We start from the raw sequence: 11,624 nt of genomic DNA, 5'->3' as shown, positions 1-11,624 counted from the left end.
AGAGACAGGGTTTCGCCATGTTGGCCAGGCTAGTCTTGAACTCCTAGGCTTAAGCTATTTGCCTGTCTCGACCTCCCAAAGTGCTGGGATTACAGGTGTGAGCCACCGCGCCTGGCTGGTGTTTAGTTTTTTTTTTTTTTTTTTTTGAGACAGGATCTCACTCTGTCACCCAGGCTGGAGTTCAGTGGCTCAATCTTTGCTCACTGCAACCTTTGCCTCCTGGGTTCAAGTGATTCTCCCACCTCAGCCTCCCGAGTAGCTGGGATTACAGGCGTGCACCACCACGCCCAGCTAATTTTTTGTATTTTTTGGTAGAGATGGAGTTTTGCCATGTTGGCCAGGCTGGTGTCGAACTCCTGACCTCAAGTGATCTGCCTGCCTGGGCCTCCCAAAGTGCTGGGATTACAGGCATGAGCCACTGCACCCAGCTGGTGTTTACTTTTTGATGCAGAAACATGTTCACAATATGTTAGTAAGTGAAAAAGAAGTAGGTCACAAAACTATAGAATATAATTGCTTTTTTTCCTTCAAAATATGTCTACATTTTTACAAACGTGTTGAAAAACATCTGAAAGGAATAACTAAAATATTTTTGCTTTGGTTTCCTTATAAGTTCTAATTTTTTTTTTTTTTTTTTTTTTTTGAGACGGAGTCTCGGCTGTCACCCAGGCTGGAGTGCAGTGGCGTGATCTTGGCTCAATATAAACTCCGCCTCCCGGGTTCACGCCATTCTCCTGCCTCAGCCTCCTGAGTAGCTGGGAGGCGCCCGCCACCACGCTGGGCTAATTTTTTTGTATTTTTTAGTAGAGACGGGATTTCGCTGTGTTAGCCAGGATGGTCTTGATCTCCTGACCTCGTAATCCGCCTGCCTCGGCCTCCCAACGTGCTGGGATTACAGGCATGAGCCACCGTGCCCGGCCCCTAATTTTTTAAATAATAAAAAAGCATTCTTGTGTAACCAAAACACATACTAATCAGGGAAATAGATGATTGCTTAATGAAATTCATCCTGTTCCCTGTGAGGCCCTTAAGAGACTCATCGCGCATCTGCTGGCCCAGGGCTCAGCATCAGAACCCTTCTTTGCTAAGGGGAGGCGCGGGAGCGGAGAGGACAGGAGGGCCCAAGTCTTATGTCTGGGGCAGGGCTGTGTCCTGCCTTCTGTGACTCCCTCTCTCCAAGCTAAGGTCCCCTGAGGACCTTGTTCCTTGCCCTTCCCGCTGAAGGATTTGAGTGGAGGAAGCAGCTTTCACAGCATCCTTGTCCTGTCCTGACCTGTCTCCCACCAGCAGAAGCAGCTCCGGATGGAGAAGAGGCCAAGCCGGCCCCTGGGGGCTGAGATTGCATCCCTCACCCGAGCTGGACAACCCTCCTCGAGGCCAGGCCCCAGGCCTCGGCTCACGGGTGGGGCCCCAGGGTTCCCAGAGCTCCCGCTGCTGCCAGACTTCACAGCTGGGCTGCTGGCGAGAAAAACTTTTTTTTTTTTTTTGAGATGGAGTTTCACTCTTGTTGCCCAGGCTGGAGTGCAGTGGCGTGATCTTGGCTCACTGCAACCTCGGCTGTCCGGGTTCAAGTGATTCTCTTGCCTCAGCCTCCTGAATAGCTGGGATTATAGGCATTAGCCACCACGCTGGCTAATTTTTGTACTTTTAGTGGAGGTTGGGTTTCACCATGTTGGTCAGGCTAGTCTCAAACTCCTGACCTCAGGTGATCCACCTGCTTCGACCTCCCAAAGTGCTGGGATTACAGGTGTGAGCCACTGTGCCTGGCTGACAGAAACTTTCTTTGCATCCCAGCAAACCAAGGCTCTCCTGCTGGAAGCTGGCCCCTCCCCACCAAGGGCCAGGTTATTAAATGCAGCCAATGGGGCCCCGGGGCTGCGCTGTGGCCAGGAGAGCATCTGTGGATTTAATTATCAGATAAAGAGAAGGGCTTGGACATTCTTCTGGCAAAACAGTATGTCCTGGGCTGGGCCCCGGGGACCCTGATGGCTTCATGAGTTTTCGTGTGTGAGCATGTTATACATCCATGTTAGATTGTTGGATAAAATATAGGACACTCCGTGAAACTGAATTTCAGATGAATGAAATAGTATTTTAGTATACATATGTCCCAAATAATGCATCCTGCGTATTGATTTGCTAAATCTGGCAGAATACATGTAAATTTGTGCATTCAAGAGAACATGCAGGCATGTGAGTGTGTACAGCAGTGCAAGAACACACATATGTATAAGCATCTGTGCACGGCCGGCCGCAGTGGCTCACGCCTGTAATCCCAGCACTTTAGGAGGCTGAGGCAGGCAGATCAGCTGAAGTCAGGAGTTCGAGACCAGCCTGGCCAACATGGTGAAAACCCGTCTCTACTAAAAATACAAAAATTAGCTGGGCGTGGTAGTGCATGCCTGTAATCCCAGCTACTTGGGAGGCTGAGGCATGAGAATCACTTGAACCCAGGAGGCGGAGGTTGCGGTGAGCCAAGATCTGCACCACTGCACTCCAGCCTGGGCGACAGAGCAAGAACCTGTCTCAAAGAAAAAGTATTTGTGCATGAATGTAGGTAAAGCTAAGCGTGTACATATACACATGGACGTGTGTGTACCAGAACACAACGTGTGGACAGGTTTTCCTGTATGTGTACCAGGAGGGTCAGGGAAGGGAAGGGCAGGAGCTAGAAAAACCCAGGAACTCCCAGACCCACTGCCATCTGTCTCCAGGAAGAAATGGGACATCTGGCCGTGGCTTTTGGCCCACGGCGAAAGGTGCGTTTTATATCTAGGTGCATGTATAAATGTGACTGTGTGCAAATGTGGACACATGTGTTTTCATGTTTGCATCTACATGTATGCATGCATGAAGTTTAGATATGGAAATTCCTGTGGATATGTATGGAGGGGGACTATTGAAGGACTGTTGTAGCTGGAGGGACGCTTGGAGATTTCACGTACATAATTTTACATATGAGTAGACGGGGGCCAGCGGCTGAGACTGCGTGTGTGAGTGAGTGTGCGCTCGGGCTCGGGGGAGCAGCAGGGCTTTCTGAGCATCATCTCGCCCCCTGACTGCCCCGTGATTATCACGCTTATTTCACACGTGAGGAAAAGTCAGGTGGGAAGAGGCCAGGGCACCAGCCTGCGAGGGGCCGCCTGAGCCACGTGGGGTCACATATGGCTTTCATAAACTCCATGGGCCAAAGCCGGTGCCAGATGTTCTGTTTCTTCCTGGAGCCAGATGGCGGCGGATGTGGGAGTCGGTGGATTTTTCTAGCTCCTGCCATCCCCTTCCCTGACCCTCCCGGATTTTCCCCAGGCAGGGAAGGGCTGGGGACTCGGGGGCTTTGTCCTGGTGACAATTGCCTTGGCCTGGGAAGCTGCTTCCCTTGGGCAGGGCCTCATGAAGCCATGATGGGGTCTGTGCCAATGCATCTCCTCTAGGGTGGACTCCTCGCACAGTGCTCTTCCTATTGGGCTCAGAAGCAGAGCAGCCAGGCCAGTGGCATAATGTAGGCCATGCTCCGGAGCAGTCTGCACTGTGGATCTGTCCCCAGGTTTGGCTGGTGTGCGTTCAATCTTGCCCCAGCCCCCCAGCCCTGCTCTTCCTGTGGGGACAGGTGACAGCCAGCCGACGTGTGTTTCCAGGGCTGCCATAACAAAGGATCACAGAGTAGGGGCCTTAAACAAGACATTTACCTGCTGGAAGTTCTGAGGCTGGAAGTTTGAGATTGCGGTATCAGCAGGGTGACTTTCCCAGGAGGCCTCTCTTCTTGGCTTGCGCACGGCCGCCTTCTACTCAGATCTTCCCATTGCCTTCCTTCTGTGGTATCTGTCCTGTCTTAATCTCCTTTCTCCTTTTTTTTTTTTGAGACAGATTTTTTCTTCTGTTGCCCAGGCTGGAGTGCATGGCACAATCTCAGTTCACTGCAACCTCCACCTCCGGGGTTCAAGCGATTCTCCTGCATCAGCCTCTCGAGTAGCTGGGATTACATGCACATGCCACTACGCCCAGCTATTTTTTGTACTTTTAGTAGAGATGAGGTTTTGCCATGTTGGCCAGGCTGGTTTCAAACTCCTGAGCTCAGGCAATCTGCCTGCCTTGGCCTCCTGAAGTGTTAGGATTACAGGCGTGAGCCACCACGCCCCGCCCGGGAATGTATCCTAAGGAAATAATCACAGATATGCACAAAGATGGACCACGTTTCTACTGTGGTGTGGTTTATAGCCGTGAAGAACTGTTTTTGCAGCCTTGACCTCTTGGTTTCAAGGGATCCTCCCACCCCAGCCTCCTGAGTAACTGGGACTACAGGCTCACCCACCGTGCCCAGCTTTTATTTTATTTTATTTTATTTTACTTTATTTTACTTTACTTTATTTTACTTTATTTTATTTTACTTTATTTTTCTTTTCTTTTCTTTACTTTATTTTATTTTATTTTATTTTATTTTAGACAGACTCTCGCTCTGTCGCCCAGGCTGGAATGCAAGCTCACTGCAAGCTCCGCCTCCCGGGTTCCAGGGATTCTTCTGCCTCAGCCTCCCGAGTAGCTGGGATTACAGGCACCCGCCATCACGTCTGGCTAATTTTTTTTTGTATTTTTGTAGAGACAGAGTTTCACCATGTTGGCCAGGCTGGTCTTGAACTCCTGACCTCAGGTGATCCACCCACCTCGGCCTCCCAGGGTGTTGGGATTACAGGCGTGAGCCACTGCGCCCAGCCTGTTTTGGTTTTTTAGTAGAGATGAGGTCTCACTATGTTCTCAAACTCCTGGGCTCAAGTGATCCTCCCACCTTGGCCCCCTAAAGTGCTAGGATTATAGGTATGAGCCACTGCGTTTGGGCGCTGTGAAAAGTTTTGAGAAACCTAACAGAAAAGCAAGGAAGAGCCCTGGGCACACAGCCCCCTCGAGGAAGCAGGCAGGGCCCCACCTCACGGTGTGGGTCACAGAGCTTCACTCCCTGCATTTCCAGCCATGTGGGTTTGGGGGCCATCCACCCATCGGATACTGGTTAGGAAGGTGATCAGGGCTCAGTACAAGGGAATACTATAGGTGAGGATGAAAACTACAGGGAGAGAGGTCCATGACATCTTAGTATGTGGAAGAGCAGATTAGCAAACAGTATGGAGAAGTTCCCTATTCAGAATGTGTGTGTGTGTACATGCATAAGAATTTGGATTGGGGGGCCGGGTGCAGTGGCTCATGCCTGTAATTCCAGCACTTTGGGAGGCCAAGGCAGGAGGATCACTTGAGTTCAGGAGTTCGAGACCAGTCTGGCTAACATGGTGAAACCCCATCTCTACTAAAAATACAAAAAATTATCTGGGCATGGTGGCAGGTGCTACAAGAGAATCACTTGAACCTGGGAGGCAGATTGCACCACCGCATTCCAGCCTGGGCAACAGAGATTGCACCACTGCATTCCAGCCTGGGCGACAGAGCAAGATTCCATCTCAAAAAAAAAAAAAAAAAAGAATTTGGATTGGGCCAGGCGAGGTGGCTCACACTTATAATCTTAGCACTTTGGGAGGCCAAGGCGGGAGAATTGCTTAAGCCCAGGAGTTGAAGACCAGCATGGGCAACAGAGCTAGACCTTATCTCTACAAAAAATTTTTTTAAATTGGGCTGGGTGCGGTGGCTCATGCCTGTAATCCCAGCACTTTGGGAGGCCAAGGCTGGCGGATCACCTGAGGCCGGGAGTTCCAGACCAGCCTGGCCAGCACGGTGAAACCCTGTCTCTAATAAAAATACAAAAATTAGCTGGGCGTGGTGGCAGGTGCCTGTAATCCCAGCTACTTGGGAAGCTGAGGCAGGAGAATCGCTTGAACCTGGGAGGCGGAGGTTGCGGTGAGCTGAGATTGCGCCCTTGCACTCCATCCTGGGCAACAGAGCGAGACTCTGTCTCAAAAAAAAAAAGAAGAAATTGACTTCTCACAGTTCTGGAGGCTGGAAAATCCAGGATCAAGGTGCCCACAGATTTGGCGTCTGGTGAGGGTCCGCTCTCAGGTTCATACATGGGGCTTCCTCACTGCGTCCTCACCTGGGGGAAGGGGAAGGGGTCTCTCTGGAGCCTTTTTTTTTTTTAGATGGAGCCTTGCTTTGTCACCCAGGCTGCAGTGCAATGGCGCTATCTTGGCTCACTGCAACCTCCGTCTCCTGGCTTCAAGCAACTCTCCTGCCTCAGCCTCCTGAGTAGTTGGGATTACAGGCATGCCCCACCCTGCCCAGGGCTGATTTTTGTATTTTTAGTAGAGACAGGGTTTTGCCATGTTGGCCAGGCTGGTCTTGAACTCCTGACCTCAAGTGATCCGCCCACCTCAGCCTCCCAAAGCGTTGGGATTACCGGCGTGAGCCACCATGCCTGGCCTCTGGAGCCTTTTTTGTAAGGGCACTAATCCCATCGTGTGGGCCCACCCTCATGACCTAATGACCCCAAACGCCCACCTCTTCATACCCTCGTGTTTTGGTTGGGATTTCAATGTACAGACTGTGGGGGGCACAGACCGCAGCGGCCGCCTTTCCATATGCTGGCACAGAGCATTGACGCATCTTACAGATGAGGAAACCGCCCAGAGCCAGCCCTTGCCCCCACTGCCTCCCTGAGACTTTTCAGATGGGGCGGTTGGGAGCTGCACACAGGAGGAGCGGACGCTGAGCTCTGTGGCCCTCCCACCCAGAGCTGCATCTCTGTCCCTCCGTCCTCTCTTCCCAGAAGCCTCCTGACCACAGCGGTAGACAGCGGAGCTGTTTGCAGCCTGCCTGTCCCCGCCCTGCCCTCACCTCGCCCTCTTTGACCTTGAGACGGGTTCCTCGAGCCAACATCTCTTTCCTGGGGCTGGATGGGGACAAACCCGGGGTCCCTCCCTCTCTTAGGAGTTGAACCACAGTGACCAGGAGCCCAGGAGCGCCGAAGCCCTGTAGTTGCTATGGAGATGGGAGCGGGTTTGCAGAGGGAGCTGTGTGATTAGGTGGCATTTGCGTCTGTAGAAGGAGGCAACGCAACACCCTCACCACCCCTGAGAGGTGCTTATACCTTGGACACTCTTATGAGAGCTTCCCAGAAAAGCTTCCCAAAGGCTCACAGGGGCAGGAACAGAGATTCCTCCCCACACCTCCACCCTGTCGCTGCCACCCAAACACCCAGGTACCCAGGCAAACTGTGGCCAGGGGACAGGTGCCATCATGACATGGGTGAGCTGCCTGCCTGGAGGTTCCCCAAGTCCCTCCTGCTGCCCACCTGTCCAAGCCCCAGAGTGTCCCTAAATGCCCAGGGAACGCTCAGGGTCCTTTCCAGGGGGCAGTGGCCTAAGCAGCTCATTCTCCAGCAACCCTCTGCACCGGGCTGGGTGGTCCCATTGCCCTGTCTCCAACCCTCACAACTGTGAAAGCCAAGTATTAGCCCCATTTCACAGACGGAGAAGCTGAGGCTCAGAAGGGGTCAGCAACCTGTCAGGGCTGTTATCTGAACCCAGGTCTGCCCGACTCGCATGTATGTGCTCTTTCCCTCACACAACCCAGCCCAGCCCAGCTCCAGCCTGGCCCCCTCAGCCTACCCTGGGCTTCCAGCCAGTGACCTTCCCAAAGCACAGAGCTGAGGCTTAGAGAGAGATGTGTCTGGACATGCAGAGAGTGAAGCCCTGTGGCCCACAGCTGGAGGTGGGACCCTGCCTGCCACCTCAAGGGGGCTGTGTGCTCAAGGCTCTCCCTTGCTTCTCCCCACTACTCCACGAGCTGGCCTTTCTGCTTGAAAAGAGACCCCTGGCCAGGAGCGGGCTCACGCCTGTAATCCCAGCACTTTGGGAGGACGAGACAGGCAGATTGCTTGAGGTCAGGAGTTCAAGACCAGCCTGGCCCACATGGTGAAACTTGGTCTCTACTAAAAATACAAAAATTAGCTGGGCGTGGTGGCACACGCAGGTAGTCCCAGCTACTTGGGAGGCTATGGCAAGAGAATCCCTTGAACCTGGGAGGCGGAGGTTGTAGTGAGCCAAGATCGCACAATTGCACTCTAGCCTGGGTGAGAGAGCGAGACTCTGTCTCAAAAAAACCAAAAAATCAAAAAAGCAGGGGTTAGGCACAGTGGTTCATGCCTGTAATCTCAGCACTTTGGGAGGCGGAGGCGGGCAGATCACATGAGGTCAGGAGTTCGAGACCAGCCTGGCCAACATGGAGAAACCCCATTTCTACTAAGAATACAAAAAATTAGGCCGGGCGTGGCAGCTCACACCTGTAATCCCAGCACTTTGGGAGGCCGAGGTGGGCGGATCACGGGGTCAGGAAATCGAGACCATCCTGGCTAACATGGTGAAACCCCATCTCTACTAAAAATACAAAAAAATTAGCCGGGCGTGGGGGTGGGCACCTGTAGTCCCAGCTACTCAGGAGGCTGAGGCAGGAGAATGGCAAGAACCCGGGAGGCGGAGCTTGCAGTGAGCCGAGATCTCGCCACTGCACTCCAGCCTGGGCAAAAGAACGAGACTCTGTCTCAAGGGGAAAAAAAATTAGCCGGGCATGGTGGCACCATCTGTAGTCTCGGCTACTTGGGAAGCTGAGGTAGGAGAATGGCTTGAACCTGGGAAGTTGAGATTCCAGTGAGTCGAGGTTGTGCCCCTGCACTCCAGCCTGGGCGACAGATTGAGACTCTGTCTCAAAAAAGAAAAAAAACAGGTAAAGAGACCCCCCCCCGACAGACCCTGCTCAACACACTATGCTGTGGGTGTCCACCCTCCAGACCCAGACTCCTTGGCCAGATCAGAACCGAGGACAAGCCACGCATTTCCGCAGTTTGCCACGCTCCTTAGACCTTCACGGCTCTTGCTTGGGGGCGAAATGACACATTGAAAACCGCCCTTTCCGTTTTCCATAGTCATGATTCCTGCAGGCCGTCTCCGGGCTCCCGTTCTTCTGTATTCTGGGAAGTGGTTACGTTGGCCATGACAGCTGGGGTGGCGAGGAGGTGATGCCAGGCGGGTGGGGTGGGAAGGAAGAAACCAGGTGGTGGAAGGGCATGGGGCAAAATCAGGGTTAGCGCCAGGCTCCAGGGATCCCAGCTGGTGCAGAGAAGGCCGAAATCCATAGGGCTGGGTCTGTCTGATGGCAGGAGAGGGTGTGGGTGGGAACAAGCAGGGGTGGAGGAGGTGTCACCTTTGTATAGACCTCTTGGGGTCACGTAAGGACGGAGCAGGCCCCATTCCTGCCACACCCAACTTGAATCCCAGGGTGAGGCCCACAGAGTCTGGCCAAAGACTGCCGGAGGCAGCACAGGCAGCCGCCTGGCGCGGTGGGGTTTGGTTCTGTTTAAAAAATAGAAAAACAAGTCACCCCCATCCCGCCTCCCTGTGCCTGTCGCTTCGCCAGTTCAGCCTCATTCCGAGGTTGGCGGGCGCCCTGCGTTTCTGTCTTCCGGAGGGCTCTCTGCGCTGGGGCCACTCAGGCCTGGTTTCTGATCCTGGCTCCACCACATCCAAGCTGGGCAACCTTAGGGAAGTGGGTTTCCCTCTCTGAGCCTCAGTTTCCTCATCTGTGAAATAGGGATAAGGTCATCACAATGACACATATGGAAGACGTATGGCCAGGCCCGTGGGAGGTGTGAGCCCCGCTCTTCACTCCTCCCCTCAGATCATGGCTGAGAACAGAATGTCAACTCTAAGAAGAGGGTGCTTTGCAAGAGGCTGGGAACGAGAGGGAGAGCAGAGATCTGGGATCTGAGGGCTGGAGGAGATGATACCAATTTTACACAGATTCTTTCAGAGGTATAGAAGAGGCCAGCATGCCCCTGGTAACCAAATCAAGAAACAGACACCAGCATCCCTCATGGACGTTGATGCCAGAACCCAGAACACATTCTTTGTTCAATCCAACCCAGCCATATTTAGAAGGGAAATACGCCAGGGCCACGTGGGGTGTGTCTCAGATATGCAGAAGCGGCTGCCATTCAAAAATCATTTATAATTCACCATAAAAAAATGGAATGGGCATGTCAATCACCAGGCGCGGTGGCTCACGTCTGCAGTCCTAGCACTTTGGGAGGCCAAGGCAGGAGGATTGCTTGAGGCTAGGAGACCAGCTTGGGCAAAATAGTGAGACCCCATCCCTACAAAAATAAAAACAGGCTGGGCGTGGTGGCTCACACCTGTAATCCCAACACTTCGAGAGGCTGAGGCGGGTGGATCACCTGAAGTCAGGAGTTCCAGACCAGCCTGGTCAACATGGCAAAACCCGTCTCTACTAAAAATACAAAAAAAAGTTAGCCGGGCGTGGTGGCACTTGTAGTCCCATCTACTCGGGAGGCTGAGGCATGAGAATCGATTGAACCTGAGTGGCGGAGGTTGCAGTGAGCTGAGATCACGCCACTGCACTCCAGCCTGGGTGACAGAGTGAGACTCTATCTCAATTTAAAAAAAAGTAAAAAAATAAAAATATTAGCCAGTGTGGTGGTGCATGCCTGTAGCTACTTGGGAGGCTGAGGCGGGAGGATCGTTTCAGCCCAGGAGTTTGAGACTGCAGTGAGGTGTGATCGTGCCCCTGCACTGCAGTCTGGGTAACAGAGCGAGACTCCAACTCTTCTTCTTTTATTTTTTTTTTCCTGAGATGGAGTCTCGCTCTGTCACCCAGGCTGGAGTGCAGTGGCTCAATCACAGCTCACTGCAATCTCTACGTGCCGGTTCAAGTGATTCTCCTGCCTCAGCCTCCCAAGTAGCTGGGACTACAGGCATGCACCACCACATCTGGCTAATTTTTGTATTTTTAGTAGAGATGGGGTTTCTCCATGTTGGCCAGGCTGGTCTCGAACTCCTGACCTTGGGTAATCCACCCGCCTTGGCCTCCCAAAGTGCTGGGATTACAGGCGTGAGCCACTGTGCCTGGCCAAGAGACCTCAACTCTTGAAAAAAAAAAAGCAGTTATTGGCTTTACTCAGCAAAGTGCATTACCCATGCCTGAGCAGGTACACACTATCTCTCTTGTTCCATGATGGGCACTGGAAGCTGTCAACCAATGCACAGTGGCATCGACCTCCCCACCCAGGCTCTGTCCTGCAACAAGGCAGGATGGCAAGTCCTGAAGGAGTCACAGCCTCTTCCCTGTCATCTGGAATCTGAGGTTGGCAGCTCCTCCCATGGCCCTTGGGTCTTCATGGAAAGGGGCTGCAGAGTGATGGTTCTAGAGACACATTGGTGTCTGAGAATGATGAAGTCCAGGGAAAGCCTGGAGGAGTCAGAGCCTGGGTCTGCCTTGTGCTAACGGCCATGTCAGCACAGCGTGTCCCAGTTCCTTCCTTGCCACCAGGGGCAACAACGCCAGGAGCCCTGCGACCAACACTGAGCGTGACCTGTGATGTGTCAGGTTCGCAGGTGGAGGGCACCCCGAGTCACACGTCAACCCCACGGGGCCCCTGTCATCCCCGTTTGACAGACAACGACACCAACGCTCTGGGGCGGGACGTCAGCACCGCCAGGAAGTGCTGGCATTGTCCTGAGCCAGCACCGGCTGCCACTGCCATCACAGAGGATGTGGCTCCCAGGCAGCACGCCGACTGCCTTCCGGGAGCCTCTCCCCTTCACGGTGCGCCAGGCGCTCTTGGGGCTCCACCATCCCCTCCAAGCTTTAGAGGATTTGCCCAGAGCCCTCCATCCTTC

Source organism: Pongo pygmaeus, chromosome 13 (genome assembly GCF_028885625.2).
Source record: "Pongo pygmaeus isolate AG05252 chromosome 13, NHGRI_mPonPyg2-v2.0_pri, whole genome shotgun sequence".
In the NCBI taxonomy this organism is placed as follows: Eukaryota; Metazoa; Chordata; class Mammalia; order Primates; family Hominidae; genus Pongo; species Pongo pygmaeus.
This window is presented reverse-complemented; position numbering follows the sequence as displayed.